At 42.8% G+C, this 27,057-nt stretch overlaps 1 long non-coding RNA gene across 1 annotated transcript; it reads right to left on the bottom strand.

Moving 5' to 3' along the window:
• Window positions 1-3,030: 3,030 nt before the first annotated feature.
• On the bottom strand, window positions 3,031-6,586 carry LOC141424099 (uncharacterized). Its single transcript, XR_012448940.1, has 3 exons — window positions 3,815-6,586; window positions 3,449-3,516; window positions 3,031-3,246 (listed from the first exon to the last, which is right to left on the bottom strand). It is a non-coding gene; the product is annotated as an uncharacterized lncRNA (long non-coding RNA).
• Window positions 6,587-27,057: the final 20,471 nt, after the last annotated feature.

The raw sequence follows: 27,057 nt of genomic DNA, 5'->3' as shown, positions 1-27,057 counted from the left end.
ATCTACAGTGAGGCACTGTACATGATCCTGACCACTGCAGACTCCAAGTCTCCATAGGTCCAGCCAACCCTTGTGATTCCATTGCTTGTTTAGGGAGACTGTCTGGTTCTGTCTTCTTTCCACAGGCCATCTTTGCTGTGAGGACATGGTGGTCATGGCCAGATCAGGGCTCTGCTTTTCAACATCCTTGTGAAAGTAGGAGCAGGAAAGAGAGAAGCTTGCACATAATCAGAACCTTCTTATCCCTGACATCACCTCAGGTGGAGTGCAACAGAGGTGATCTTTGGACACGTGCAGCACCCTGCTCCCCTACTCTTGGCATCACCTGCCATGAACACCGCTATGACCAGTCCAGCCAGTGGTGGTAACCAGCTTGGTGAGGGAAACTAGTTCCTGGGCCATCTCCCACTACCCCAAATGCCCAGTTGGCTCCCATCCGGTTGCCAGTGAATACAGTACCACAGCCACTCATGCTTTGCATTGATGGCAGCTTGGAAACTTCCAGGACATTGCTGCACATCAAGACAAATTCTGCAAAACAGTGCGCATGAAAATTTCTGGTACTGGCTGTGCTTCAAGACCCTGATCTGGAGGAGACTTACCGCAGTTCTGGACAGGGGAGCTCTTTCCTCATGTGAGTATCCTCCCCAGGCAGCTGGAACCTTCTCCTGGTGCTCCTATAAGGGAACAATGAGACATGCACAAGGAACTACCCTGACGCTGATGGCATCAGGCAGGAGAGCCACATACTCGGAAATAGAACTGTCACATCCCCCTGGATCATCATGCCCACGTGAGTGCAGTGAATCTTCATTCTTGAATAATCATCACACTCGTACAGTAGATGAAGGATCACAGTGGGTTCCACATTTACTATGAGCCCAAATGTGGATTTAGGACACAGGCCATCCTGGGTATTGTGTCAGTCAGCTCGGCCAGCATGCCTATGGTTTTAGACTTATGGGTGGAAACCAAAAACATTCCCTTCCCACGATTCTAGAGCCTGGAAATCCCAGATCAATATGCCAACAGATTCCATATGTTGTGTCCTCTTCTGATAAGCAACCTCTCCTTGGTGTTCACATAGCTAAGAGAACGTTGACTGCCAGTCCTGTTCCTGCGAGGGCACTATTGCATGTGGGAGGCTTAGCTCTATGAACTCATCTAATCCTAGATTCCATGCAAATATCTCCATCACCGAATACCCTCTCTTTGAAGGTCAGGATTTCTACATGTGAATTGTGGGAAACAAAGTCATTCAAAGCTGAACTCACAATACTATTTGCAGGAGGATATTTATTCTACCTGCTGTGCTGGAAGTCCTCTGTCTAGCTCTTCCAGAAAGCCCAGCTTCACTGATCATAGGTCCAACCCTACTTTGAGGGTGAAGACCAGGGTGGGAGTTCTACACCAGTTTTTTGGTGTCCACCTGCCTCGAAGTTAGGCACATGACAGAGTGGGGACACTCCTGATCATGAAACTGGCACAGTTGTACTGAATGACTCGGAAGAGGACGAGAATGGACAACCCACTGTCAGCACAGGAGAGCTTCTCAGTCACCACACGAACATCCTTCTCTCCTTATGGTTTTTGCTGCTATAAACCCCTTCCCTAAAACAACAAAGAAAACAGACTAACCAACACATGCCATCCAAACAAACAAAACCCCTGCTCTAAGGGGGAAGCAACCCAATCCTCTCAGGTTAGCTTCCAGTCTGTTGTGACCACCTGTGGGTCTGCGTCTGCTAGCTCATCATTCCAGGATTTTTATTCCAGACTTAGGAAACCCAAATCTGGTCCAAAACCTCAAGTGATCTGTGACATCACTGCATCCCTGAGATTCTAGTTCCACAGCCAGGACAGTCTTTAGGATGCTTGAGACTGAGATGTCATTCCAAGAAGACATAGCATAAACTTTGTGGAAGAGGGGTAGACAAGGTCTTCACGAACATAGCTTTCATCTTCTGGCTACCTTGGCTTCCCCATCAAGCATTCAAGTTTCCTGGCATCTCTAATTTCCTGAGTCTCCATGGCAACTTTTGTTCACTCTCACAGCTTCACTCATGGCCCTTCTTGGGTAGTTACAGGGACAGAGACTGGGCCACAGACTGCCTCACCTGTAGGATTTCCTCTGAAATTTCAGTGGAAACCTATATGACCCCACAGCTCTTGCATTCGGAATGCCTGCAATACCAGCACGTATGTGGACAATGCCAAGCAATAACAAAAGCATGACATGGACCATGTTAAGTAGTTCAGAGCACGTTGATCATAGCCTCTAAGGTTTCTTGTTTACTGATGACTAAAGAAGGAAACAATTTTCTGGTTGACCCTGTGCAAGCAAGCATGCCCCAAGGCTCTTTTCTCAAAAAGGCATGCTATGATACTCTAACAAGTGGGGGGTGTTAGTTCCCAAGATGCCCTGAAAGCATTTTCAAGCAGCACAAAGGAACTGGTTTATTTTATGACACTAACCTCATCAGCTATCACACTCTGCTTGGCCTCAATTTCACATCACTACCACTTGGCTACATTTGAAAATATTAGTGCTATGCCATTAGTGTGCAAATATCACTATAAATTTGGCTAAAAGGAACCAGCATCACACTTTTCAGACACTAAATGAAATTGCTTCAACAGATTAATTAGTCTGCCACATTGAAATGTATTGTCACACAAACACTTGGTGAATGGACAAAGTGTAAACAAGTTTTGTGCCAGAATGCAAATGAGTAGCCTCTAGTCCAATTCCTAGTAGAGTCCTTGATCCTAATTGAAACCTTGTGAGTGCATTCATGTCAGCATTCTCCTCCTCAGAGATTCCACTCTACTCACCCATTAACCTCTGCTTCCAGCACTGAAGGCTTCATCTAGTCTGCTGCAACAAACGTGCACAATGCTCAAGCAAGTCAGTCACCCAGGCTTCTGAAATACACAGTCAGATATAGCCACAGCAAGAATTACACTCTGTTTACCAATTTTCAGTTATCCAGCTATTGTCATGATGAAAAAATAATCGAAATATACATCATTAATGGATAAAAAGAATTTATTTTAAATCAGAGCTTCAAAGATTTCATTCCGTAGTCACTTGGCCCTGATGCATGGCAGCCTGATGTGATGATGCATTCAAGCCTGTGGAGGGGCAGTCCATCATAGTGCAGTCCACATGGTGAGAAATACAGCTCACTTCATGGTGGCCATGAAGCAGAGACACAGAGAGTACGGCTGGGGTGCCAATCCATCCTGAAAGTTACATATCTGATGTGAATAACTTATTATTTATTGCACTGATCAATAATAAGATATCTAAATATCTTATTTTCATTGCACTAGGCTCACCCCTCTGAAAAGGTGGCCAGTACCAAATAAGGTCTTTGGCTGGGATCTAAGTCTTTAACACATGAACTTTGGGAGGCAAAGATCGAAAGCATAAGAAGCTAATTACCTAGTGGGAGTGCTGTCTCTTCATCATCCTGCACAAGCCAAGCCTGCCTCGTGCGGTACTGAGGGTTCCTGGGAAGAAATAGATCAGCATAATGAGCCAGACCAAGAAAAATCTTGGGTGCATCCCAGGGAGGCTGAAGGCATTGAGGGCTGCTGAGGAAATCTTCAACATTCTAACTCTATCTTTGATCATCCACCCAACGGAAGAGAGAAAATGAAATGCATTAGACTACCTCACCAGGAGAACACCGAGCTGATGTGAGCTTCCCAGAGTTGCAGTCACCCCAAGCCCCAGCAAGGAAAGGAGAACACTTCAAAACAGACAAAGTGCGATATGCTTCGGAAAGCAGAAAGCAAAACGTCTCACCCGTGAGGAGGCTGCCAGGTCCTACATATCCGTGAAGCGTCACATTTTCTTCCATAGTTCTAACGGATTTTGGAGTCCACCATGGGATGCAGGACGGTTTGGACGAGGTCCTCTGTGCTCGTGCCTGTGGGTCTCCATCACCGCATCAGCAACGGATGCTGGCGACAGTTGAAGGGCAGTGGAGATTGCCACGGCCACGCGATGGCGTGCGAGCGAGAGCCGCCCCCGCCCATCCCTAACACACACGCATGCGCAATTAGGACTAGTTGGGTCCCGCGCGCCCTTTCAAAGTGAAGGAAATAGGGGGTCTCAGCTACTCTTAGACATTCCCCATGTAATGCCTCCTGGTGGTATCTTTGCGACACTCCCTCCTTAAACCCAGCATGTTGGACTTGATCACTCAGGATTTGCAACATCAGTACCATGCCACCGTGCAATTAGACACCATCCTACCTGACAGACTTACACAGTCCACCCTAAAGCAGTGTCGACTCATCTTAGGAGAGTGCTCTGGATGCATTTGTCCCACCGTTTTTCATGTCGATCAAACCCTGTGTGTCTGCAAAATTCCATTGAAGAACACTCCTGGCACAGAATTTCAGAGCTGGAAACCTCTCTTAACACCAGGTTTGTCTGATTCTATTCCTAGATACTGTCCTACTCTTTCCCTTTGTTTGACACATAGAGATCTCCCAGTAAATGTTGATTCAGAAATGTTTGCTTTGCAAATTTTTGTTATACTTTTAATCAACTTGACCACCTTGGCCAATTTTTACCCACTTCCCAAATAATATGGGAACAATTTGATCCTCTCTCACATAGAGAAATTTGTCACACAGAAGATTTTGTTGCCATCCTCTAGACAGTCACTCCACATCTCTTTGAACAATTTTCTGGCCAGGCAGTTTTGTGGCAACACAAAATATGAGTTCTAGTTCCTATCATTTTGAAACACAGGAACTGATGACTGTGTTTTGTGAGAGAAACGTCAAACACACTTGTGTCTCTGTACTGCAAATAAAAACTCTCAGAACCAAAAAGAAGTGAGTGCTTTTTGGGTCCTGTAGGTCATTTGTGGTTCCTACATGATCAAGGTCTTTCCAACAAAGGGTCATCATTAAGTGATGGTGGTAGAGAATGCATTTCAGAAATGCACCGTCTTTTTTTTTTAACAGAACTGCACCATCTTAAGAGACATGAGGACTGCTATCTGAAGAATGATGTGCACACAGCAAGCAAATACACTGGATCTCATAAGACCATGTCATTATCAAACCCATCCTCCTCTTGCCATCAGTTCCAGTGTTTCCCTGAAATTATGTGTGGAGTTTTGTTCAGAAAGTGCGACCATTGGTGAAATTGCTAAGGAGCCTGCCTCTGAAGAGGAATGCAATTTGGGGAGAAAAAAAAACAGGTTGGCTGAAAGTGAACTACAGAAAGGGGACATCAGTTCATACCACTTTGGTGGTGCTATGATCTCAGGAAAACCTTTAAAAATGCCTACAGAAACACCAATAATCTTGCTAATCTATTATTTGAAGGGAATCTGAGGGTTTTGTCCACTGGCCCTTTATGGAATGTTGCTACCTATCCTATCCCTGATGGTCTGCCCTTCCCCCACACTGCAGAATGTCTTGACCTCATTCCACCCTGTTTACTTTTAAATTTTCCCAGTTGACTTGGACCCTTAGCAGCTCCTCGAGACAGTTTGGTCTGTCGCACTATGGAGGCTGCCAGACTGTCTTGGCTAGTGTCCAAACCTATGGCGATGCCTTCAAGTGCAGGTAAGCCTGCAGGTCAAGAACATGGTCTCTCTCTGTCTCCCTTTAATTCATCTCAAATTTAAATTGCCTCACCCCTGGGGATAAATGATGGAGCTGAAGAAAATGCGGTAGATAGTCCTAGTCTTCCCCCCATCACCTCACCTATTGAAGCTAGGGAATCCTGTGGCAGAATAAGGGGAGCAGTTGAGAGGGACCTAAAAACACGTCCTGTAAATATACTGGTCAAGAAAAGGGTGGGAGCCCCTGGATCAATTCCTTCTAGAAGAGAGACAGCGCACATCAACATGGTTTATTAGCAGTGGAGGGATGGTGTGATGGTGGTGTCCTAGGAGAGTTTGAGGGAAATGCTTCAGTGCTGTGTCATTTCTTCAGGGTCATGAAACTTGCTTGTGAGTTGGTACTGAGGGATTGGATGCCACTAGCCTAAATCTTAGAGGGAGTTTTCATAAGGAGCATGGGGAAAAGGAAGACTGAGGAGGTGATTGGGTTAGAATGAATTTGGAACCTACATGGGGGAACTTGGGGAGATAGAAACTGTCACTGGAATGGGTTTCCAGCCCCTTAATGAGTGTGCTAAGGGGGAAGGTGCTACCAAAGTGGTCAAAGTAACTGCAGCCTTGGGAGATGACTTGCAGAGAAAAGGGTTTTCTAGCGAGATGCTCACCCAGGGGTTTCTAAACTTCCAGGAAAGATGATTGGTTGCTCTCAGCAGAGAGGTGTCAGGGAATCTTGTAAAGGTGGGAAAATGCTCTAATGGAAAAATTATCAAGCAGAGAGAGAGAGCAGGAAATTGTGCAAACTCCTGAAGGTTCCTGTCACACAAACATGGCCTGATGAGAATCCTTCCATGACTCTCAGTGACACCCAGGAATTGAGAGCCTTCCTCTGGTACCATCTCCCTCCTTAATGCACCACTTTCTTTTTCTCCACAGCATCTTCAGTGCTGGCACCGGTCATGATCCCCAGCCCTAGCTTCCCCATAACTACAGGAGCAGTCCTGAACTCTCCCCAATTTGCCACTGGCCCAGCACACCTGCCAATGTGGCAGCAAACCCTGCCCCCCATCGTGACTCCAGTACTCCATCAGTGGAGTCCTCTGCTGCTGATGCCTGCTTCCCACCAGCCACCTTTGCTGGCAGGCAATGGGGGTTGTGGCCTCTCAGGGGCTGTGCCATCCCACCGCATTGTGCCGGTTGGGACGGCACAGCCCCCACACAATACTAACAGTGTCTCTCAGGCCCCTGTCAACTGGAGGCCCCCAGGGCTGCACTTAGGGGGCACACAGCAACCTGGTTCCCTTGTGCTGGTATCACCCAGCGTGAACCAGGTTGCTGTTACCCCAACAACAATTGAGAGCCAGGCTGCTGAGGGGAACTGGTTCCTGGGTCTTCCGCCACTACCGCCACCACCACTTGTCCACCAGGCCCCCATCATGTGGCCTGTGAATGCAGGACCACAATCACACAGGTCATGCGTGGAGGGAGGCCTGGCAACATCCAAGGACAAGGCCACGCCTGAGGAGGACATGTCATCACAGGACAGTGTTTACAACAACTTCAGGCGCTGGCAGAAATTCAAGACCCTGGTCCGGAGGAACCTTCCCCACGTTCGTGAAGTGGAAGCGCTTTCCTGCTTTCTGATGTGAGTGTTCTCCTCAGATGGCTGGGAGCTTCTCCTGGAGCTCCTAGAAGGGAATAATATGACATGCACAGAGTTTGGTGGCATCCTTCAAGACAGTAACATATCAGAAATACCACTCAGTAACCATGACATGATTACAGTGCTTTATGTTGCTGGATCATCATGTGTGTGAGTGCAATGGTTCTTCATTTGTTGATAATTGTCATACTGATACAGAGGACAAATGTCACAGAGGAATTCTGGTGCAGTAGAGGCCACACATTTAGATTTAGGCCTCAGGTCATCCTTTGCAGGGTGTCAGTAAGCACATCCACCATACAGACTATTGCAGGCTGGTGACTGGAAACAACAGACATTCCTTACTCACAGTCCTGGACACTGGTAGTACCAGGATCAAGATGCTGTCAGATTCCCTGTCTGTTCAGGGTTCTACCCCATAGATGCCTAGATTGAATCTTCATATGACTGAGAGAGCATGGGTTGTCTTCCTCTTTGTGCAAAGGTACTAATCTATCCTGGGAGACCCAGTTCAATGACCTCATTGAACTCTAGCTCCCACCAAAGGCTCCATCAACAAATATCCTCACATTGGGAATAAGGACTTAAATATGTGGTTTCTGAGAGACAAATTCATCAATTTGTAATACACAACTATGGTGAACTCATAGGTTACACAGCAGCTGTGGGTTTTAATGATTTAGGCATGAGACTGTGTCCTGGCAGTATGATACAAACTTGGGAGGAGATCATGAAAGTATGCAGGGGTGAGGAGGACAAAGACACATACTAGACTATGTCACTTGGGAATGGACAGTGGCTTGTGTACCATGACTGATCCTGAGCAATTACAGCCCAGTGCTTAGGTCCCTGGCCCGGCGGACGCCCACCATGTCAATGGAGGAGGGACTATGGAGAGGCTTGAAGGAGTGGGAATCCATAAGCAATTTCGACCGGATGGACTATGAAGAGATGGCAGGAAAGTGAGTCAGGAATCCAAGCCTGGGCTGGATGGTGGGAAAGAGAGGATTGCACAGCTGGGTCTAGAGGAGCTTGTCACCAAAACAGTGCCAAGAGAATTATTGACTAGGGCCCTACTTCTCAAACCCTTGCTAGCCAGGAGGTTGCTCCCGACTCTACCTGGATTGCTGGCAATGCATTCTCTGGCACTCCCATAACCCCAGCCTCACTGGTCTACGGAATGACCTGGGTGTGAGAGTGAGGAACAGGTTGTGGAGCGGTAAGCATCCATCCATGCGTTCCCATCCAACAGTTTGAGTTTTGCAAAGGGATGGTCCATGAGTCTTGAGTTGCACACTCGGCCCACAATCTGTGGAGCTTGATAGGTTGGGGACACCCTTGTGCCCGAAACTTCTCAGCTGTAACCTGATGTCCCAGAAGAGGGTAAGAGTGGAGTGAGAGTGCTCAAGGGTGGCCATCCTCTCATATCTCAAGCACATACCTCAGTCCTTACTGTTTTTTTCCCCATGTAAGTCCGTTGACACAAACAAACAATCTCTTAAACAAAAGTCAGTTAAACAAGCAAATATGTCTTCAGAGGTAAGCAACCAAATCCTCTCTGTTTAGCTTATGCTTTATCTTGATCTCCCCTGGGCCTTTGACTTCCAGTTCATCATTGCACTCATTCTAGTCTCAAACTCAGGATCTCGGGATCTGGTACAAGACCCCAGATGATGTCTACAATCACTGCAACCCCTGACCCGCTCTTGCCGTCACATCATCATATGATGATCAGTAGGGACAGGATAGGTCTGAAGTGGTGTCACTCAAGGATATGGCTAAGTAAAATTGGCCTAACTTGAATCCCTGCAGGCATTGGGAGATAGAGGGTGTCTCCAGAACTGTGGTTCTCCCATGTAATCTGCAATCTCCTGGGTCAGGCATCTCCTCTCTCTCAACTCAGTCATTGATTCCTTGTGCCCCAGGTTCATGGAATTTGAGGCTGCCGAGGAAATGGAGAATCCCAAACTACAACTGATGATGGGCTTGCACTCCCAGCCTCCTCCAGGATCACTGAGCCTGGATCCTCAGAGACCTCCAGCACCTGAGGTTTCAAAGCAGCCAGGTAGTGATACCCTTATTCTCCCAGGATCTGAAGTCAGAGTCCAAAGTGGCTAAAGGCGACTGTACTTCCTATGGAGTATGCTTTCAGGGCTACCCATTGGCTCTTGTGAGCCAAAAATCCCATAGAGCCTGAGGAACCTGGTGCCCTTGGTCTTGTATTGGGCATGGAAATAGCTCGTGTCAGATCTTGGGTTCAGGTAGCTCATGAAACACTGCCCTTTCAAGCATAGCTGGGCCAACCTAGAGTCCGCATGCATGTATCCTCCTCCTCTCCCATGATTAGAGTGTACCACCAGAAAGACCAGCCCAAAGGCTCAGCCTGCTCCTCCACCAGCACCCACATACCAGGGGCAGCAGCATAACAAGGCGTCCGATGACATCCCACCTGAAGTTGTGAAGGAGTATATGGATATCATGGACTGGCTGGAAACTCAGCCGTTGACCATTGGAGAGTCTGACGGTAACTCGGAAGAGGAAGGAATGGAGCAGAAGCAGGAAGACGAGGGGACATTTGCAGATCCAGATCTCCTGAGCTACATTGATGAACTGTGTTCCAACAAGGACTTTGTCATGAATGTGAGCTGAATGGAGGGCACTAGTGGCAGCCAGATTCTGGGACAAGCATTCCAGATCATTACATTTGGGGCTGATTACGGGGCAGCTGAGATGAATATTTATGTGTGTGTGCGTGTGTGTGTGTGTGTGTGCGTGTGTGTGTGCATTTGCGTGCATATGTGTGTGTGTATCTGTTTCAGAGGGTCGTGATGTTTTCGTAAATCCATGATGTCACCCACATTGCATATGCCATTGCTTTATGCTTCTAATGAAGTTCCTAATGGCTTTAGGTATTGCATGCTGCCACTCATACTGACACCCTCTTCCTTCTGTTCCCAGGTGGAGGAAATCATTCACCCCAAATTCCTAGAAGCCTTGCTTTCCCCAGACCCTGAACTAGATCTCATGGCCCTAACTGAGTTTCTGGAGCAGGAAGAAGGACTAAATCCTGTGCAGGTAAGCATGGGATGGAGTGTCACCAGGTAGGTCAGGAGTAAGAGGAAGAAAAAGTACACTAGTTATAGAGGACACTAGGTAGAAAACAGGTAGAGGGAAGTATCTCAATTAGCCATGGAAGGGGAGACATCTGGTGGTGAGCTTAAGAGGAGACAATAGGGAAACAAGTGAGGGAAGGGAGAACACCAATTGGACTAAGGGCAGAGGCACACTTGGTGGCCACAGTATGGGAGGCCACCACAGAGTCATGTCAGGGAGTGACTTCAGGTAGACCAGGGCATTGGGAAACACTAAGCTTGTAAAGATGGAGAGATTCCAGGTACAAAGGACAGAAAAGGATAGCAGGTGGACAAGGAGAAGGAGGACCTTGCATATGAGGCATATGTGATTTTTGTTTTACCTTACCCTGCCCAGGAGTCTGGTTTTTGAGTGTGGCTGCACCTGAGGGCATATAAGTTTTAGACAAGAGGAAGGTGTGAGAATGGAATGGAGGGAGGTAGTAATGGTGCAGACTAGGTTGATGCCCAGCTGTGTGGCATGAAGAGCCTCAGTCTGTGTGTATCCCACAGCACATTTCAGGTGGAGACTTGGATGCAGACCCAATAGGTCCTGAGGACATTGTCTTATCAGGGAGTCATGGATCTCCCTCACTAGAAGACACCGTGTCCAGCGCTCCTCCCCAGTTCCATGGAAACCACTCTCAGAGCCTTGGGCAGAGAAGTACAGTGCATTCTGGACAACCTTCTGCTGATGGTGGGCCCCAAGGGAGCAGTGAGGAAGACGAAGACCTCCCAAGCCTGGCATACCTGCTTAACTCACAACATCCTCTGCTGCCCAGGGGGTTAGCACTGAGCCCGGTTCCTGACGGGAACCTGCTCCGCAGAGGACTCAGCTTGGATTCACCTCCAGCTGCCCAATCAAGAAAGCGAGATGTCCTAGGATTCTCGTTGGGTGTGGACAAGACACCCCATGGACAAGGGGTATCCAAGGGTCAGGACTTGGCTCTTGGGGTGATTCCCTCTTCACAACCTAAGAGGAGGAGGTGTGACGTATTTGGCACCAACAATAGTAAAAAGAGGCACTGATGCCAATAGAGTTGGTACATGGTCTCTGGTGTGCTTCAACTCAATCTGTTGTCTTTTCACTGTGGCAACATCTGGCAGCCTGAAACAGTGCTCTCGCCTAACACATGCTAATCCACCTGGGTTTTAGGGTGGGAACAGAAGAGGGAGGGTAGGAAGGGATGGGGTAATGCTTTTTGGGTGGGATGGGGTCTTTTCATGTGAGGGTATGTCTGTCTTAGCAAATAAAGGTAGTTTTGTTGGAAAATGCGTTTAAGGCAGCTGCTTCTTTCCAGACCTCTGTACTGTCCTGTGCAGTTAGGACAGAAAGAAAGGGAGAGTCTGGAGGTGCCAGGCACTACCGTGAAAAGGCGCACAGTTCAGTCTTCTCTACAAATATATCCACTGAGAGAACAGACTGCATGCTGCTGGGTTTCGTGGTCCTAACCCACTTACAAGACCTCACTTTGTGTAGGGGCCTTTGTCTGCTCATCATTATCTGCACCCCCGAAAAAATCTTTGGGAGGAGAATTGCTTCCAAGTGTCAGCTCTCTTCACCATTAACCCAGAAACACTGCACTCTGCCTCAGTTCCCATATGCCCACTGCACAGAATTAAGCCCATAGATGGCCTATTTGTTAGGAATCTTCTTTCTGCTACTCCAAAGAGGCAGGATAGGAATGGCCTTACCTAAGATATGGCTTAGAGGAGGATAAGGGCTGGTGTCTAGGGAAAGAGGCCTCAAGGCCCTTAGTGAGTCCTCAGTTGCCAAAAACTGCAAGACTGTTCCCCCATTAATGAAAACGCCATGCTCTCATACACTGACCAGGAGGGACCTTCTCCTCGAGGAAACCCATGAGTAGCTGCATATTTATTCTTACTATTCCTTGCATGAAGTCCTCTGAGACTCTGTGCACCTCACAATGCTGGTGAGAATCCCTGTTTTAAGGAATTTTAGCCACGCTGCCCCATTAAGGACAAGCAAGTATAAACATCCTTGCCTTCCAGAGGCTGCTCATCAGCCGTCCTTGGCTAGCTCTACACAGAGGTCTCCTCACAGGATCAGGACAGAGGTTGACTTGACTCAGGGCTGGGTTTCAATATAGACATTGGGGGCTGCTACAGGCCTCCTCAACCTTCTACATGATCTGTGTGGATACTCTGTGTTAGGAATGAAGGGCTTAGAGTGTCTATGCCTGATCTCAAAGAACCCTCAACTGAGCTAGTGTTCCAAGGGTCACCACCAGTCCCTAGTACTCTGTAGGGAATTTGACAACATCTTAGTTCTCGTATCTTTGTAGAGACTTTCTCTGGAAACGGTGGCCTTTGAGGTAAGTTAATTAAATAAATGGTAGTTAAGGCTGTACCAAACACTTGTCATTTCCCAGGCTCATGTCTGCACCATGAAGGCAAATCACACCTTTCACGAAATAGTCCTTCCTTGGGATGTCTTCTCTCTTTGTTCATTGCAAAGATCATGTTTCAGGACTTGTCTTGAGGGTATTTGTACATGTGTTTTTGGGATTAAAGGTTGTTATGTGTCAATAAACAGTAAAAATAAGACATCACACTCATGAATGCAAGGTCATATGATTCTAATAAATAGGAGGAATGACTTATGAGAAATTGCTCCCTGTGATATCATGGCAAAATCTAAATGAAGGGCCTAGCTTCACTTGCTCTTAGTAAGCTTGAAAATCTTAACTTCAGAGGTCACACACCTGGGTAATACATGATTCTCACACTGACTCTGCTGAATGTGGCACTTCTACTGAGGAGATTATCATGAAAATAGTTGCCTAGATTACTTTTCACGGACATGAGTCTGCTTTCCTGAAATCACTAACTGCTCATTTAGCCCTGCAGCTGTCCAATCGTACAAGTGGCAGAGGGGATAAGCCTTGACAGCTCCATACTCATATTGCGTTTGTCTCCTATGTGGACTTAATATTTGGTCTAAGGACACCTGCCGTCCACAATGACCAGAAACAGCAGACCATGAGAAGAGTGAAAAGACACAGACCTTGTGTTCCTGGAGGATCTTCACCTTTTACCAGACAAGGTCTTACTATTCCTTTTTTTAGGTTTGCCCCTTCTTCTTTATTCATGTCTCAAATCTAGGACTTTCCAACTCCAAGGAGTGAGGACAGTGACTTAGGAGCAGAGGCTCCCACTTCTCCATTCTGTGGCCTCTGGATGAAGATCGTTCTCACATGGCATAGTGTTGCATGGCTATAATCCCTGCTACTCAGGAGGTGGAGGTCAGCCAACTGGCCTAATGTCAGCCCAGGGGTGCAAAAATCATTAGACCCTACCAGAAATTCATACTAAATGTTAAAGAACTAAGCATGTGCTCAAGTGGTAGAGCATTCGACCTAGATCAATACACAATTCTACTCAAAAAAGAAGTCTCCCGTCTCCTCTCACTGTGGATCTTTCTGAGTCTTTGGCTTGATCAAGAGGCCACAGAATCTAACCCTTTCCTTGATCACACAACTCTCTGCAGTCTATGACTATGAAACTGACCAAATGTAGGTTGAGCTCCTTCATGAGGTGCTGGAGGAGAATGTCAAAAGTGTAAGTCCAAGTCATGCCGCTGGGAGGCAGTGTTGTCAAAATAACCAGCCAGGAGACTCCAAAACAATGCCAGTCTTTCCATCACAAGGATTCGCTTGGTTTTGTGCAGTCTGAACAACTTGGATCCCTCTGTTCTGTCTCACAGTTTCTGTGCTTGGATATTCATAAACTTCCTAGTGCCTTTTCCTTGTGAACTTCTCCTTATAACAGGTCTCTAGCCCTTTGCTGTCACATTTTATGACATTTGCTATTGCTTCCTTGACAAGTGCAAAAGAGTGACATCATTTGCGGTGCCTTACTTAACCTACAACAAGAATCTAGCAAAAATAAATGACAAAAAAATCAACATACATGATACACCATAGGCAAGAAGAGTCTATTCTGGGAATGCAAGCATGCTTCAAAACTTAAATTAATCCAAGTTTATATTTGATATTAAGACTCTAAAGAAAAAAATGCACATCGTTCCATTCATGAATGCAGAAAATGTGACAAATTAAGCATGTATTACTATAAAAGCTTTCGGTAAACTAGGAAAGAAAGGAACCTTCTCAAGCTGATAAGTAACATCTCTAAAGAACTTACAGCTATCATATACAATGTTGAAAGAATGAATTATTTTCCCTACATTCAAAAACAAGGCAAGAATGCTTACTCTCACTTTCACTTAAATACTGTCAGTGTTAGTCAGTACAGTGCAGGATGAAAAAGATATAAATACAGCCGGCATGATAGCTGATGGATGTATTCTCAGCTACTCCAGGTGGGGAGATCAGAAAGATTGTGCTCAAAGGCATTACCAGGCTTTGAAAAAGCAGGACAATAAAATGTAAAACATCCTAAAGCAAAAGTTAAGAACTGCAGGTACAGTATTTATGTTACGAGCATAAGTCCCTAAGTTCAAAACCACAGTATCATCCTATTATTTTTTAAAGGCACACAGAGTGGAGTTGAAAAAATATTAAGCAATTAAATTTCTATTTATTGATAGAATTCAGAAGAGACTTAATATACTGGTATATAACAAATACAGAAAATTCTACAGAAATCTTTAAGAAGATTCTTAAAAATAATAGCAAATATTTTAGCAATGCTTCACACTATTAGATCAAATACAAATATGAAACATTGAATCCCTATTCTAAGAATGAAGAACGGAAACCACAATACAAAATTGTGTAATAGGGCTACTGGCATACTTTAGTGGTAGATTGTATGCTCTCATGCATGAAGCCTTGGGCTCGATCTCTAATAAACCCAAAACATATAAATTGTTTACCCCATAAATGACATATTTTTCATCTATAAAGCTAGGAAATGTCTAAGAAATAGAAAAGATGTTTAGAATATTTGACTGAAAATATTCTTGGCTCAAACACTCAATCCAAGCCCTTTCACTAAGAGACTTAACCCAACTTTAATATGGCTGCTGGCTGCCTCAGGTATTGTGCTGAGACGATCCAGCCAACTTTTGAGTTCCTGTGTGGATAAAACCAAACCTGTGCAAAGAACTTAGTCTTTGCTCCAACCAAAGCCTGTCATAGATGCCTGAAGTACCATTCTGAGATCATTTACAGTCGGGCTTACAAGGTGAGCTTTTCCTCTGCCCTTTGAGATAGCTTTCTCCTACACATCAGGATTGCCTTTCTCAAGGACCAACTCAGAAGATTTTCATCATCTATGTAGAAACAAGATTGCCAGTAACTAAATCCAATCCACAAGAAGCCATCTTCAAAAGAGGTGGAAAGTTTGGTGGCAGTTTAACTTGCCATTACACCAGTCTTCACTTGAGAAAAGGGTGGGTTTCCCACTTGCTATTCCTGAAAGCTGAGAGAACAGATCAGACCTTATTTGGAAATTAATGTGTATTTCTCTCCTTACAACCTGCAATACTCAAAGACAAAACAGCAATGGAAACAAATAGCAAACCCTGACGAATGACCAGAATACGATATCCAGACTCACTGCATAATAACCAAACAACCGATGTTCAACAAGAACAACAACAAAAAATCACAAGACATACAAATGGAAACCAACAATATTTTCATTTTTTTTTTTTCAGTTTAAGACAGGCTCTTGCTCTGTAGTCCAGGTTTAACTCCAACTGGAGATCCTTCTGTATCAGCCTCTTGAGGCCACACCATTTTCAGCAACACTTTACTGATGGGGAAAAAAAGCAAAAGGAATTTAGTACTTGGTTAAACTCAGATCCTTGCACATGCAGGACAAGTGCTCTCACTGGAGCTATCCCCAAACCTGAACTATAAATCATCAAAAAGAAAACACAGGTCAAAATAGTCATGCTTGACAGTGCCGATGGCATGACAACAGAAGCACAATGCCAATAATTAAAAGTTGATAAATAGGACTTCATCCAAGTGAAAAATGTTTGCTTTGCATTCTTTGTTCATCAACTACGAAAAATTTATATATCGATGTCTTTCACAGAGCTCATTCAGATTTCACCAATTTTATATATATTCATTCAGGTTTGGGTAATTTCATGAAAGTTTATAATGGGTAGAATCTTGGAAACACCATAATACAAACAGAGAATTACTATATCACCATGAAGATATCTATATTGCTCCTTATAGTCACACTGAACACTACACCCACATCCAGGTTTTCCCTAAACCTCGGCAACCACTTATCTTTTTTCCACCTCCATAACTTTGTAGCTTTGGTAACATATGGTAAAACTACTACATCAATGTTAAAGTAAAGAGTTTACCAATTAGAAAAATTAATTAATTAGTTTTCAATCATCCAAATAGCACATTTGAGAATGTCCAAAGTAGTGTGCTCAGTAGTCATTTGGTCTATTTATTGCTGAGTAGTACATTCGCACACTTTCCACATATAAACTCTAATCTTCCCAGCCTGTAGAGTTAATAGTTACGCCAATTTTACAGAGAGTTAACTGTAGCTCATAGAGGTTGGCAACATTGCCAAGGGTCTGTGACCCCGACAGAGCATCTGGGATTGGAAGCAACATATGGCCCCACAGCCTGTGTCCTCACTTGTCCCACGCTGAGCCTTAAGGAACAGGGAGTCATGGAGTGTCCTGAAAGCAGAGAAACCTTCCATATTCATCTTCTGGGATGAAGATACTGTGGGACACGCAAAGCAGAGATCATCAAATAGCCCATTCTTCTATAGGCTGTCAGCCCAGTACCATCTCCTCGCTAGGAGTGATGCTGTCAGGGATTCTGAATATCTAATGGTTGTGAGGCTTCCAGGTTCTTGGCAAATGGAACTAGGACTTGGAAAAAGCACATAGAAATAGCAAGCAAAAGGAAAATTTATTGCAAATGTAATACACTAAAAAGGATTGGAGCAGACCTAAGTGATGAAGATCTAAGATCCAATTCTTTGTCAGGATTGCAATAGAAAGGCAAAGCTGGGGAGGACGGGGAAATAAGAGGAGTATCCCCTTTAGGATTGACAGCTTTGATTGACTGGAGGATATCATATAGCTGATTTTTCACCGTGAATGAAACCCACCCATAATACATTCTGTTGTAATTACGTTCATGAGATACACTCTGTATGCATGAAGCTTCAAATAGGTGGGTGTCCCACAAGGACATCTGTGGACAGCCTCCCCAGCCCACAGCTCATGGGCTACCTCTAGAAATTTCCTTTGTGCACAGACATTCTGTTTTATCTTGAGGTATCAGCTATTGAGTAAACCACAGAAACTGGCTTACTAGGTCATTCCTGACCACATTTCCTCTGATGGGGGCAGGTCTTAGGCAGGGTTTCAGAGCATTTTATCTGGTCAGTCTCCACCTGCTCTTGACCAAACTACACTTCTCTATTCTTCTGCATCGGGAGGATAAACATCGCCCACTTCCTGCTCCTCAGTAGAGTCTCAGATTGTCCACTTTGGCTCCCTCCAGCCATATCTGCCCTGACACCTAAATGGGCTCTGGTATTTCTCACAGAAGAGGCCCAGAGCTTCCTTGTATAATCCAATTCTAATACCAGGCAGGTCTGGAGTTCACCCTAAGCGTGGGCCTTCTGAGAGTCTATAAGTTAAACACGAATGAAGGAGAGTCTTGCCTAGCACATACAAGGCTCCAGTTAGATCCCAGTACCACAGGAAACAAAACCCAGAGGTTCCATATGCGACCTAAAACATTCTCTTCAATTTCCTTCCTACTTCAAAAGAGACAGCTTCCTATCCTTTCCTAGAACAGCTCTTGAGAATATCCATTACTCACATTTTATGAGCACAGACCCTTGTAGGGATGGTTACCTCAACACAGCCCTTTGAGTAGCCATTCCTAGTGTCCTAAGGTTCACAGGTGGGGAAATTTCCCTTAGAGATCGGGAGGAGCAGATGGCAAATACAGATGCATGTGAAAAAGGCATTCTGGATATAATATGTGAATAGAGCTTACTGGAATAATACTGAAAGACAATTTCTTAAAAATGATGCTGGAAAGAAAATGATGCAGCATTTCTGATTCTAACCTTGTTATAGAAGGATACTTTAAATTTGCCTTGATGGCCATTTGTCAGGATAAAGTTACACGTGTCTTTTCCTAACAGAATAGAACTAGACAAAAAAGCTCTGCTTCTCCAGTAACATCCCAGAAGAAGATTGATGGGAATAGCTCAATTATTTATGGCATGAATGACTCAGGCAACACAAAAGTTGGGGACATTATTTAAAAGCAAGCATGGTTTAAAAGCAAGTTCATTCACTAAAGTGTTGGCTATTACAAAATCGACAAACTTTGTGAAAGCTTCTATTTCGCAAATACAACAATTGTGAAAACAAATATGTACAGTGAAAAAACATAAATAATTTCTTCTGAATAGAAATTATGGTAACAGTGGAAGCTTAGTATCAAAACACATGCATATCCTCAAGCTTGGCAGAGGTATCACCATTAGAAGGAAAGCACTGTTTTTTGAGAAATGCTGAAAGAACCCATCAAGGTTACAATAGCTAACTTTCTTTTGAGCTTCTCAAGCAAGGATGAGCTGGCTCACTGTAAGGCGGCTTCCCAGTCTTGGGTAGAATCCCTCTTGGAGAATTTACTGCTGAAACCAGGTACTTTGCTGCAGGTCTATCTAAGGTCAGATCAAGTTCAAATGATTCAGTGTTTCCCACACTGAGCTTGGAACAGAATCACAGCGGCTCTTTCCTGGACTGTCATAGACGGGACACATCACTCTCTGGATCAGGGCTTTCCTACACAGTCAAAAAACCACCTGCCGTATCCTTTGTGATGTTGGGTGGTCTTCTGTGCAGAAGTTGCTTGCTCCTAAATAACTACCAGTTTCCAAGACCTTCAAGTTAGCCTCCATTAGCTCTTAGAGATTTCCTTCCTATCTTCTCTCCAGCCATTGTGACAAATGCTGAATAATCCAAGGCTTGCTGAGGTAAAGGCCTGGTGTACAAGGTTCAAATGAGACTCAGAGAAACTGATTAAATCCAAAAGCCAAATGAATTTCCCCCTCACTCTCACAACACAGGAATTCTACCGCAACATATGTATCAAGAAAAACATGCACATCTCCTCCTGAAGAACAATGCTTCTAACAGGCCAAAACAGGACACAAGCCAAATGTGCATAGGAATGGTACAGAAGGTAAATGGTCACATATTTAACTATTATGACACAGCACTAAAAGTATAAACTATCTTATACTCAAGAATATGGAAAGACATTATATTGACTGAAAGAAGACAGACACCAAAACTATACGCTTTATGATTCCATTCAGTTGAAGAATTGGAAACAAATGGGAAAGTGATCAAAAGAGGAGCTACTATTGAGAAAGAGGATATATGCTGACTGGTGAGGACATGAAGCAACCTTCTAAGATGCTAGGAATATCTAAGGTACTGGTCCTGAGAGTGTTTGTGTAGATAAAACTTCAAAGTGCTGTTTGTGGATATATATAACATTATTAATATAGTTTTGAAGGCAGGGATTTTGGGGACTCAGGAGTTCAGTCTGGATACATCGATTATTCATCACTGCGAGATTCCAATCAGTTTTCTCACAACAGACCTATGCCAAGTCTATTCAGAACTCCTAGGCCATGACTGAAATATCTGCAAGTCAACAATATTAATACTACTATCTGTTAAGTACTTGCAAAATGTCAGCTTCTACATGAAACATTTTACAAATATGCCCTCATTGAATACTGACAACAAGTTTATTGGGCAGATGTTATTCTCTCCATTTTAGAGTACAATAACTTGCCTTGCTCAACAAGGACATGCTGCTAGTGGGCAGTCTGATCGCTCCTGTACATATGTCCAGATAGGAAAGTTGGAAAGGTATCAAGGAGCAGGAGATGAATTTTCTGGAAAACTTCAGCTCTGAGCTTTTTAGTTCCTGATAGATTATCCATCAAAACTTCAGACAAGGACATCCTTCCCTTCCTCAAGAAATGATGCAATTATCTCATTGAAGTGGAAAATGTTGTAGGAGAACAAATCAATCCTGATTTTACAAGCTGATACTTTTTTCCCTTTCCTCTGGAAAGAACCCATACAACCCCAGAAAACACAAGGATGGATGGTGGCCAAGCATGGGCTTATCAGAGACTCTTCCTGGAGACTGTGATGCCCCAGCACTAGCTAGTATGTGGATCAGACCAGGCAAAGACACCTGCTCCACACTTTTCTTACACTTACATATTTCTCTATCCTATTTCTAGACAATAGCAGTGTTTCTAAAATATATCCTCTGTTATTTATGGCTGGGGATCATGGTTCCAGAAAAAGGATCTACACAGACACATCTTACGTGAAAAGAGCTAGTCATTGGAAACATCTGGAAAGTCTGTCAAAATTCACAGAAGGATGCAGAGGGCTTCAGGAAAAATACTGGTAGAAGGAGATGAGGATAGTGGACAATAAAGCAATGTGCCTCTACCCATGGTCCAATTAAAGAATCCTCTGAAAGGAAATCACATCAGCTTTGCAATTAATACAACTAACTCCATCATTTACCAGATGTGTGCTGCTGACAAATTGGTTGACTTTCCTTGTCTCTGTTTCTTCAGATACAAACTGAGGATAAGACAACTACTCATGGTGTCCCTGAGAGGAACAAACAAGCGAGTACAGCATGTAATGTGGTGCACGACACATGTCAATGTTGAATATTTTCAGCCTTGTTTGGATTATCATATCAGCCACAGAGAATTTAGAGAGTTTTGCTTATCATGCAACTGAATGAGGCCCATTTTGTCCATAGGGCAGTATGCAGAGCAATGAAAATAAGAGTTTTAAAAGAGCAAGTTTATTCATGAGGCAGAAGTATAAGAAGAGAGGACAATCAAGTCTCCAACCCACCTCACTGAAAATGCGGATTGGGAATATTTAGGGGAGGCATGGGCAATGCAGTTAGAGGTTAACCAACAGCTGGTGAAACATGTTAATTTAGAGTGCTTATTCATGTCTTTCCAAAGTTTCACTTTCCCCTGTGTTTACTCATTCCTCATTTGAGAAGGGTTTGAAATGAAAACCACTCAGGCCACTTCCTACTGAACTGGGACCCGGACCTGGGGTGGAGGATTGAAATTATTGAGTGCTCATCTGGAAATATTATCAGGCAAATGATATTATAAGAACAAGAATTTTTTACACAAGTAATTATGAGAGCTGAATGAACTGTGTTTTAAAAATATAAGTATTGCCTTAAAGATAATAAAGTAAAGTGCAAGGGAAAAGCAAAACTAGAAAGCATTCAAGTAAATAGATCATGTAGATGGTCATTTTTCCCTACACCCTTTAGCTATTTAGCTCTCTGTGTGATTCTTTCTAGCAAGGTTTCTGTTTCTCCTGAGGTGTTTACATAATCAAGAGCAACCTGGTCATCAGGAAGCACATGGGCAAGTGAAATGTTTTAAAACGTTATCAGGTAAGCAGGGGTAAGAAATCTTCCTTCACAACCCTCAGGCATTATTTATTTTGTTGATAGGGTGAAACAAGCAACTTCATTTATTCACATTTCTTTTACATTTCCCTCTTCTGGACATCACTGATCAATCATCTTGTAGTGAGGTTTTGCTTGCTCCCCGTTTCCACGTTTCCAGGATGGACATTTCTTGGTTGTTGTCTGAGCTGGTCACGCATTGGAGGGGAAGTGATTGATCATTGGTGGTATCCAAATCCTCTTAGCCACTTTTGAGCAACAAAACTGTTTAGGAATGGTTCTTAGGCCAAGACTACCAAGACTCCATTGTTAGGTTCTAGTCTATTTGTTCAGTAGGTGATAGGTAGCATTTCAAAACACTGGTCCAGCAATATGACATTAGGACAAAAGTCCCCAAATGTAATATATGAAAGCAAACCAGAAACAGTAAAACAAATTCAAAATAATTTACAAACATAAGTCTAACATGTATGCCTTGGACATCTAGAGGCTGTCTGGAAATGCAAACTAGTTCTAAACCAATAAAACCAACATGATAAACAAAGACAATCTAATCATCTCACCATTTCCAACTAAGAAAACTGGTCTGAAGTACAATGATTATGCAACCTTGGACTATCAAAATATAATTTAAAAAAAGTGATGGACCAGAGGGTAAAACAGTTATTTTCTGTGGCTGGGTAACAATGGGAGTGGGGTGGGCATAAAGAAAAAGAGAATGAGTGTAAATATGACAGATGTATTTTCTATTCATCTATGAAAATAGAAGGAAACGCATTGAAATTGATTTCAGATGGGAGGGAAGAGGGAAAATGAAGGGGTAAATCCTACTAGTTACATTGTAAGCACAGATGTAAACATCACATCATATCCACCTGTAAAATTATTATGTGCTAATAGACAAGAGAAAAAAAGAAGAGAAAACTGTCATTGAAATACAGGGAACGGTTTTGGTATTGACCCAATATACCTTCAATAGCAATGCTAAATTTCTAGAGAGAAAATCCTGTAAATCATTTTCTCTCCCTTGATTAGGAACTAAATTCTCCACAAGCTCCATTCTTTTCCAAAATTACTTTTATAACTTTCTCAGACATTTCACTCTTGTCTCAATCCTTAATTTTGTTTTCTTGTGTGCAAATGATGCACCCTCACATTCCATAAATTCCTTCATAAAGCACATGTCGTTTTTCATCAGCAGTGGGCTGATTAGCTCATGGAAGGTTTGAAGCATTTAACAGAGCCAGTTATCCATCCTCTCTACTTATTTCCTGTGATGTTGTGAAGTCTTTACATGAGTACTTTGTTGACCAGAAGACACAGATTTGTTTTGTTAAGCCAACATCATTAAATAATTATTTTAAAATATTTTGTTTGTAAGCATGTAACACTAATTAAAACGTATATTAAAAAGAGTTTGATGAAGGAGTGAATATGATCAAACTACTTCATATGTGTGCATGAAAACAGAAACGAAGCCCATTTAAATGGTTTTAAAGGAGGTGGGTGTGAATGGGTAAGAGAGAGTAACAGAGGAGAGGTATTTGATCAAAGCATATTATATGCATGCATGGACATATCACAAAGAAAACACTTTGTACAATTAATACACACTAATGGGGGAAAAAAGCATTTGAGCTGGGTGCTGGTGGCTCATGTGTGTAATCCTAGCTATAGTAGAGACTAAAATTAGGAGGATGTTGGTTCAAGGCCATCCTGAGGAACGAGTTCACCCAACCCCATTCAACAGAAAAAAGCTTGGTGTGGTGGGAGTTACCTGTATTTCAGCTTTATTGGGAAGCATAAAATAGAATTGGTGTCCAGGTTGGCCTGGACAAAAAGCAGTGCTATCTCTAAAATAACAAGATGAAATGGGGCTTTAGATATGGCTCAAGTGGTAGAGCACCTACACAGCAAACATGAAGCTCCAAATTCAAGCACTACTACCACCAAAAACACCTAAAATGCATGTACCAATTTATTTAATGGCTACTCTTGAATTCAAAGTAAGGCTGGCACTATACACATATAAAATACAAAACATGCATCTATACAAACATACATAAAGATATATTTTCACTTAGATTCTTCATTTACTACCCTCCAAAAGTTTTCCTCTCCTTTAGATGATCAATCTGCTGATTACTTCCTCCATCACCCTTAGCAAACCTTTACCCTTAATGTGCCCAAGTCCTTCTAATCTAGCTTCTTTCTTACTCAGCTCACTGCTTTTAGGGTGTAGCCTTCAAGAGCATTTTCTAAGCTCACTGAATCTGATAGAGTTCCTAGAAAGAATCCTTAGGGCTTCCTCAAGAATTCACTCGTTTTCTTAGTGTATTGTAAGTTTTGGTCATTTTAGAAAGAGACCCTTACATTGAAGCTATTCTAGAGTTTGTATATTATCATGGAAGTCTAAATCTAGGTGTTCCGGTCCTAGGTTTCAAAATAGTTCATCCTTTGAGAGAATGTGGCCATTGAGTTTCTACGAAATTTCTACTAAAAAGGTGTGCTGGTAATAGACCCAGTAAGAGACAAACGGGGTGGCATTCTTCAAGAGGCCCCACTTGGAACCTTATGGTCAGTTACACAATCACAAGAAAGGCTCACTATTTCAATATAGTCAGTCCTCCAAGGAGGAAGATTATCCAAAGTGGAGGAAGTAAGAACAGAAAGAGTGGCTCTAGCCACAGCCTACTGGAACCTAAGTTCATCACATTTCAGTTTCTCATACTAGTCAGTAAGGAGCAAAGGAATTAGCTCTTGTGGTTCTCAGACCATCTCCATGAGAGTTGAAAGGGGTTGTCTTTGTGAGGTTTTTTGAAAAATGGACAGTATAAAGGGGAAGCCTCACTTTCCCATGTAGGTCATCAAAAGGTGTCAGAGTTCCATGACTGGGAAGTGAAAGTCAGTCATAGCAGAGAAGGCACCGAATCCTAACCACTGAACCTTCAGGGGACTGTTGTAGCTGCAGTGGAAGGAGGAATGCAAGCAATTTTGACAAAATCTTTAGTTTTTTTTCCATCAACAAGTTTAAAACAATTACTCATTTTCAAAACATGGAGATGGTGGATCAAATTTTTTTCAGGTGAAGCAAGTGCCAGGATAGATTTTCCTTTCTGAGGTCTCTTAGGCTGTTGTTTTTTTCTCACTTTTAAATGAGTTCAAGCCTTAATTCTTAAGATTGATACATTTTATCTAAGACTGGCTGAAGAAAAAAAGCTTTCAGGAGAAAATAAACAGACTCAATCCACACAATGAGAGAAAATCTTTGCCACCCATACAACTGACAAGAGAATAATAACCAGGATTTATAGGGAGCTCAAAAAACTAAACCCCCAAAGAATAAATGACCCAATGAAGAAATTGGATATATACTGAACAGAATTTTATCATAGAAGGAACTCTAAATGTCAACAAAAGAAAAACATGAAGAAATACTCAAAATCCCTGGCCATAAAGTAAATGCAAATGTAGCCAGGATAAGGTTCTACCTCACTCCAGTACGAATGACTATCAGGCAGAACACAAACAACACCCAATGCGGGTGGGGATGCAGGGAGAGCTTTCAAACCCTGCTGGTGTGAATGTAAAGTAGTACAACCACTATTGAAAGCAGTGTGGAGGCTCCTCAAAAACTAAAAGTAGAACTGCTATGTGATCCAGTAATACCACTCTTCGGCATATGTCCAAAAGAATGGAAGTCAGAATACCAATAGATAGTTACACACTCATTCCAGCATTATTTGCAATAGCCAAGCTATGAAAATAGTCCAGATGCTCTACAACTGAGGAATGGATTTAAAAAGTGTGGCACATATATCTACAATGTACTTCTATTCCTACATAAAGAAGAATAAAAGTTTGTCATTTGCAGGTAAATGGATGGACCATCATGTTAAGTGAAGTAATCCAAGCTCAGAAAGACAAAGGCCACAAACTTCCTCTCACATGTAGAGGATGCATCCAAATATAAATACAAGCATTATCATATATGGCTAAATATGTGTACACATATGTATATATACAGAACATGTTACTAAGTGTTACACTGTTAGAGGAAACAATTCCATGAAGAAAAGAATGAGAGATGGTGAACAATGATGGAGAACATAATATCTAAGTAGGAACAAGGCACATTGAAAACTGATGAACAACATAAGTTAGGGGTAAAAGGGTGAGGAGGTGTGGTAGAGAGGCTTAGACTGACTTAAGTCCAATATATTAACAGGCACAATACGAAAGCAAAAGACCCACAGAACAACAAGGAGACCATTTAAAAATGAAGGACAGGAATATAACACAGGTCATGTTAAGGCAAGGGTGCTAGTAAGAAGGGAGGGTAAATGAAAATTTAAAGATGGCCGAATTTTGTGATGAACTTTCCATACAAATATGAATATATAACATTGAAACTTGTTAAATCCACCAGAAGTCGAGAGGTGAGGGAAGAAGGAGAAAAATAGAGAGATGAACCACACTATTATGCAATTGAGAGAAAGATAGATAGATGATAAACAGATTGATAGATGGATACATAAATAGATAGATAGTTGAATGGAAATTTCACAGTGTATACCCAACACTGTGTGTAACTATCATATATCCTTTATGTTTTAACTCTATAAATGGAAATTGAAGAATTTTCTTACAGGCGTTCAAAAAAAGTTTTAAGTTTAAGCATGCCAATTCTACCAATGTATATCTAACCATCCACGTATCTAAGTATCTATGTATCTATCTACCTATCTATCTGTCTACCGATCTACCTACCTACCTATGTAAATGCAAACACTCATATGTATATATATATATGCATATAATATTCAGAAGTGAACCACCAGAAATACAGAAATCCTTTTCAATTAAGAGCCGACAGGCCAGGGAAACTCCAGCCAACATTATTCCTAAGAATTCAAAAATCATTCAGAAAAGATAAAGAATTTCAGTACATTCTAATAAAGGGGACTATTCTGCAGAAAGATCTAACAATTCTAAATACATATACACCAAACATCAGTGCCACATAGTTCATGAGATAAACATTTCAAATCAAAAGGAAAGAGATAGGTCCAAGTACAATGATAGTGGGAGATGTCAACACTCCCTTCTCATCAACAACAGAACATCCTAAAAAAAATTAAGCTATCCTAAAGTAAACAGTGCTGTAT

The sequence above is a fragment of the Castor canadensis genome, chromosome 6 (assembly GCF_047511655.1).
Source record: "Castor canadensis chromosome 6, mCasCan1.hap1v2, whole genome shotgun sequence".
Taxonomy (NCBI): domain Eukaryota; kingdom Metazoa; phylum Chordata; class Mammalia; order Rodentia; family Castoridae; genus Castor; species Castor canadensis.
This window is presented reverse-complemented; position numbering and strand designations above follow the sequence as displayed.